This window comes from Echiichthys vipera, assembly GCF_963691815.1.
Source record: "Echiichthys vipera genome assembly, chromosome: 2".
NCBI lineage: Eukaryota > Metazoa > Chordata > Actinopteri > Perciformes > Trachinidae > Echiichthys > Echiichthys vipera.
Genome location: NC_139827.1, coordinates 13,529,201 through 13,535,380, shown reverse-complemented (window position 1 = coordinate 13,535,380; position 6,180 = coordinate 13,529,201).

The window sequence follows — 6,180 nt, the reverse complement described above, 5'->3', positions numbered from 1 at the left end:
TGACGAATGTCTGAAAAACTTCTGAAAAAATCAGTTGATCTGGATGTTGGAGGGATGAGGTCCTCTAGCTGGAAATGAGGCAGTCTGAAGTTTGAGGGGAAAGCTGATCCTTATAAAGGGCTCATCCAAGGGACTCTGGCATTCATGGTGTAAATTATTCCATGGGATTAGAGCCATGCATTGGGTAAATGTGTGCATTTAGGATCAGTTAAAGAAATAGTAAAAATCTAAAGCCATGGGCTAGCAGGGGGGCAAACCTGCTTTGTTAATCCACGTGGCTGTTCAAAAGACACGTGATTACTTTTGGAATATTATTTGCATAGTAACAACCCAGGCGGGAAATAAGAAGTGAGCGTTGGGATCGCCTGATCCGGCGGGGCGCACTGTGCGCACTGAAAACAAAGCCGGCGAAAAAAGAAACCCTCTTTCTTCCAACTCGCGTTTCTCACACGATCGCCTGTTTACAAATCCCAGCAAGCGATCTTAACTCTCATCCAAGCCCGGTCCGAGTTTTAAGGCCTGTCCAGTGTCATTAGAGTAATTAAGTAAGCCTTTAATAGGCTGTTCCGCCAAGTTCAGGGGAGATCTTTTGGAGACGGAGTCCCCCCGTTTGTTCTCGGCGTTTCTCACACGACTTGGTGACACGTCCATCTTTTATGAGAGATGGCAAGCTTTTTGTTTACATTCTTTATTTTGTTGGACTCCTCGGCAGGTGTGTGATTAGCCCTGGCACACGAGCGTCGTCTGCGTCAAGGCCAGCGTCTCCAGCAGCCTCTGGCACACGAGGGTTACCCACCACTGGAGACTCTTTGGAGAGGCTCAATTTGTATCCTATTATCCTATAAGAAAATGTCTATTCAGTCGAATGAATAGTTTCATTGGCCTAAATTTTAATAATGCTGTGAAAGAAAGGGAGAAATAAAGAAGAATGCAGCTGGTGTGAACGCGCATTATTCCCCGTCACCTGCAAGATGGGTAGCCTGGAGACCCCTATTCATTTGCCTAATTTCGGTCAACTTAACAAACTTTGGGAGAAATTATACTGCCATTGTTATGAAGGGTGAAGCTTTCTGATCGAATTAACAGCATGTTTTGATCCGGTAAATGTCATTAGAAAGAAAGAAACAATCGCGTTTAAAGGGGCCTGGGTAATGCGCCAAGTGGAGACGCCAAAGCGCAAACTGCACAAAGGGTGCTAGTAAATGCCACAGGGGACTTTTGTACCCTCACATTGCTCAAGTTTTTCCCCCCAAACAAAGGGCATTATTTTATACTTGAATACATTTCATACAACAATTGGCTGTTTTCTTCAAACATATTTTCACAGCAAGGTTAACAACAGGTTTATTGTGTGCGCTCCTCACAGATTCAGACTGCTCCCATGCGCCAAAACAGTTTGCTCCGATTCTTTTTTTTGTCACTGAGAACGTTTTAATCTCGAAACTTTCACTGTGTTTAGATATATTTGATCCTGTGAGCGATGTCGAAGAATAAAAAGCAGCGGTGGTTGAGAAAGAAAGACTCACAAGACATCTAAAGCGTTTGGAGAGTTTTCAGAGCACCATGGAGAGAAAGGCGCGAGCGAGTGGGACCGGGGCATAAAATCCAATTACTTCACTGTGCAGTTTTAACACTTTTTATGTGTTTGTCCTTTAAAATATGGAGGGACTTGTGTGCTGTTTCTTTTTTTGTTTAAACTGAATTAAATACTGGAAGTTTTTGCTGACAGACTTTGTAACCCGGGTATTGCGTCACAACGATGCCAAACGATGCGTCAGGATATATTGTACAACTGGGATGTGAAAATTGTATTTCCGTGTCAAATATTTAGTTGAATTATGTAACCACTATCCGATATTGTTAATCTTTTGATATACTCATATTTATTGTAGGCTTTTCTGAGTAAAACATGTTGTTATGAGTTATTCAGAATGGCTGCAATATTTGCGCATGTGACAAATTAATGTTTTCACAGTTTATCGATTTTTAATTTATGTCCTTATTGCATTGATCTAATTAGATGTTTTTGACACTAATGTGCAGTATGATACAGCAGAATATTTAACAGAATATTGAATAGCAAAACTACCCTGAGTCATAGAGAGATGCTGTACTCTACATATTAATACAACTACAATAATTTAAAGGATGCAGCATCACCACAAAAAAATACTTTATAACAATACGATGCAACATGGAATACACAAGCTTTAAGGAGTAGGATTCACTGGTGGACCATATAGAAATACTGTGGGCATAATTGTTGTGTTTTCCTTTCTGGGGGTCCTGCAGATATGCTGCCCACAGCTTCTGAGTGAATAATAGAGAAAAGATGGATAGAGAATACATTTTACTTTCAATTTTGGCATTTTTGACGTACTATCCACTGTCTTACACAGCAGGGTACACGGTGCTGCACATTCAGCTCTGGTCCTATCACTGCGGGTATTGAATTTACAGAAAATATCTTGTGTGCACCAATCAACCAGTTTAGTGTCTGGCTATTTTCCATGCAACCCAGAGCAAGAAAATATAATATAATATTATATTAAAAATGTTCAGATCCCTCAACAACTGAAATCAATCAGGTGGGAGCAATAATACAAGAAACTATCGTCCTTAATTGTGTGATATGAGGCAGATATTTTCAATACTACTATATTATACAATTCACAATATTCAAATGAATGAAACATATTTGACATGTTTCTATTGCTACTATTTACTGTTTCAAATCAAGCAGCTTCTTTTTTCTGCATTAAAACAAAACAAAAAAACACGTTTATTGGCTGTATTTATATTGAAACGACGAAAACTATGTCTGTTTATACGTTTACTCGTCTATTTTTATTCTCCGGTGGTATCACTATAGGACTACAACATCACTAGTCCACCAATATAAACAAGCCCCCAGTCAAGCCTAATTTGTGACAGCAGCTCTGTGTGTGTGTGTGTGTGTGTGTTAGTGTGTGTGTGTGTGTGTGTGTGTGTGTGTGCGTGTGTGTGTGTGTGTGTGTGTGTGTGTGTGTGTGTGTGTGAGTGTGTGTTGTCAGGCGCTGCGCTCTGACCCGTGGTGACCTCTGAGGGTCTCAGACCCAATCCTTTGGCTTGGTGCGCCACCCTCCGCCTGAACTGCAGCAGTTCACACGGTCCCCATTGAGCCCCCAACGATGTAAAGCTGAGTTCAGACTACATGGTTCAGCGGCTACAGGCCCTTTTGAAAAACAAATACAGCAGCAACAGAGGCTGAAGATTTACTCATTAAAGCTTGTAAACATAAGAGCAAAGTTTAAGATCACTGGGTCTGATTTTCTATATTAATTCAACCCTCTAGGAGCTGAATTAATAGATTGTATTCCTCTCACAAAATGTCTAGTGGTATTGTAATACTCTATTATAGTGATCATCCAGAAGGTAGAACTATTCTAAATCACTATGAACTCCTCAAATATTTACAGGAAACATCACAGTGATTTTTGTATTTTTATCACACTAGGATAAAGATTTACATTATGACAATATTTCTTAAAACTCACTTTTTACCGCTTACTCATTATAAACTAATATTTAGCAGAGCTATTTGCACTAAAGAGTAACTACATGTGTCTGTAGCCAAAATAAAAGTTCCATTATCCTCCTTTTAAGTGCTAAAGTGCTCCCTCCGGTGGTACTTTTTGGAAACGTCAGTGTCGGTTCACTGGAAGATATTTAAAGATGCACTGAGACTTTTAGAAACTATTGTCTATTTCATTTAAATTAAAGTAAACCTATTACTAATGTTACAGGGATATTTATGCAGACATTAGAGTATGAATGAATTTGAGGTGTCAAATTAACGTAACTCAGATAAAATCCATCAGTAATATAATAAATCACAGATTAAATCCAATAAAACTGAGAATCATGTCAATAACTTTATTTGTATAGCACCATTAAAAACAAACGTTTACAAAGTGCTTTGACAGGCAGAGCAAACACAAAAACACATACAACCCATACATATATAGACATATAACAAGTGTGAGAGAAAATTAAAAATATCATATTGTAATTATACGAGATTAAATGGGTAGAATAATACTGGTCATGACATATATTTTTAGACATTATTTGAAAATGTGATTTCTGGTTTCTAGCCTTCAGCAAAGGTTATAGCTCAAAATAATGTTAGTCCAAATCCAGATAAGAAGCTATGACAATGAATAAATAAAGCAAAGTTCCCAGATGCATGGGGAAGAGTAAAGTCGATTTCAACGCATTGGCCACATAATGAAGTTGTTCTTTTATAATGAAAATGACATTAAATAGGTTTTGAACCCAAACATGATGCTACTGTAAGTTTAGTTCAGTGGTGAAAGATCAGATCCCTTACTTTAGTAAAAATAGCAACACTTCAATGTAAATTAGTAAAGGTCCTACATTTAAAAAATACTTAAGTACACAGGTGTGGACATATTTAAAGAATTAAAGTTAAAGTTCTCATTATTGAAGATGGCACCCTTCAGAGTGTTTTATGGGATTCTTATGGGATTCGTTATGAGATTCTTGAGACCAATGCGGATTTTAGAGGGGAAAAATTCACCAATTACCGACTTTCAGTTTGCCTCCAAGTGCAGGATAGGCTGCATGTGCCTTTTTAGCATGTGCCTGTGGGTAAAGACACTCTGAAACCTTTACTTATACATGTACAACAACTTAAATGTATTTTATTGAATTCAAAGTGTATGTTATAGTATCAAAAAGAAAGTAAAAGTAAAAGTAGTAGAAAAATGCCCATATATATTGTTATATATGACATTTTTATTGTAAATGATGTAATAATGCTTAATTCTAACTTTCTTAATGAAACTTTTGATCAGTTCAATCTCAACAGTGCAAATGTCCCAATCATGTAAAGATAATTTAGGCTATAATTGGGTCCTAATGACCTTCTAAAAGAAGTGAAACATCTGTTAGTGCAGTTAGTTCAACCTGTTTTTATTAATAAATAACAAGTCTAAAGTGCAAATGGCTATCTTAAAGCAACAAGGTGTGCCGCTGTAGTAGAATTATGAAAATCTTCATTTTACTTAAAATAATAACAATAACTAATTGATTTGCATTGAAAACAGAATATTCTCACTGCACTGGGTGGATTTTTAAAGGAGCAATAATAGTAGTTTAGTTGAAATAAAGTAGAGTAGAAGTTTAGGGTAGAAAAAAATGGAGATACTCAAGTAAAGTAAGCAAGGGTGAAAAAATGACTCAGATGTTTGACTTTAAATATAAATGTACTGTATATTAAGTTAAAATACCAGTGTACAAATACACTGTTATAAGTCAAGTCCAGCCTTCACAATCTTTAATAAAACCACAGAAGTATAAGCATAAAAATATACTTAAAATACAGAAAGTAATGCAGTAGTATAATAATACATAATCATTGTAATAGTACTCATTATGCAAACTGGTCAATTTCAGAATTGTAATATTACTGGTTCCTATTTTGCAGCTAAAGGTGGAGCTCATTTCAACTATATATATATATATATATATATATATATATATATATATATATATATATATATATATATATATATATACATTATATCATAATTTATTAGTTTGTTATCTATTAATAACATTAATCAGCAGAGTTACTAAATGTGTCAAATAAATGTAATGCAGTAAAAAGTACAATATTTGCCACCAAAATGTGATGGAATAGAAACTAAAATGGAAATAGGTCTCAAGTAAAGTAGGCTACAATAAAAAATAACAAAGAGTACTTGATTAAATGCAGTTGTGGAAAGTAACTGAGTACATTAACTCAAGTACTGTACTTAGTGCAATTGTGAGGTACTTGTACTTTAGTAATTCAATTTTAATCTACTTTACACTATTACTCCACTACATTTCAGAGGAAATATTTTTATTCCCCTACATTTACTAGTTACTTTACAGATTCAGATTATTAAAACGAAATATTATCAACAAATGAAACATAATATATTGTTTTAGATTAAGCTACATTGAAGTATAAGTAAATAAAATTAGCGCCACCTTTATCAGCTGCAACATTAAAGTGATATTTACATTAATCTGTCGATAATTATAATCTAATAATATAATAAGATATTTCTTTATTAGTTCCACAAAGGGGACATTTCCTTTTTACAGCAGCAAAGTGGATAGCACACA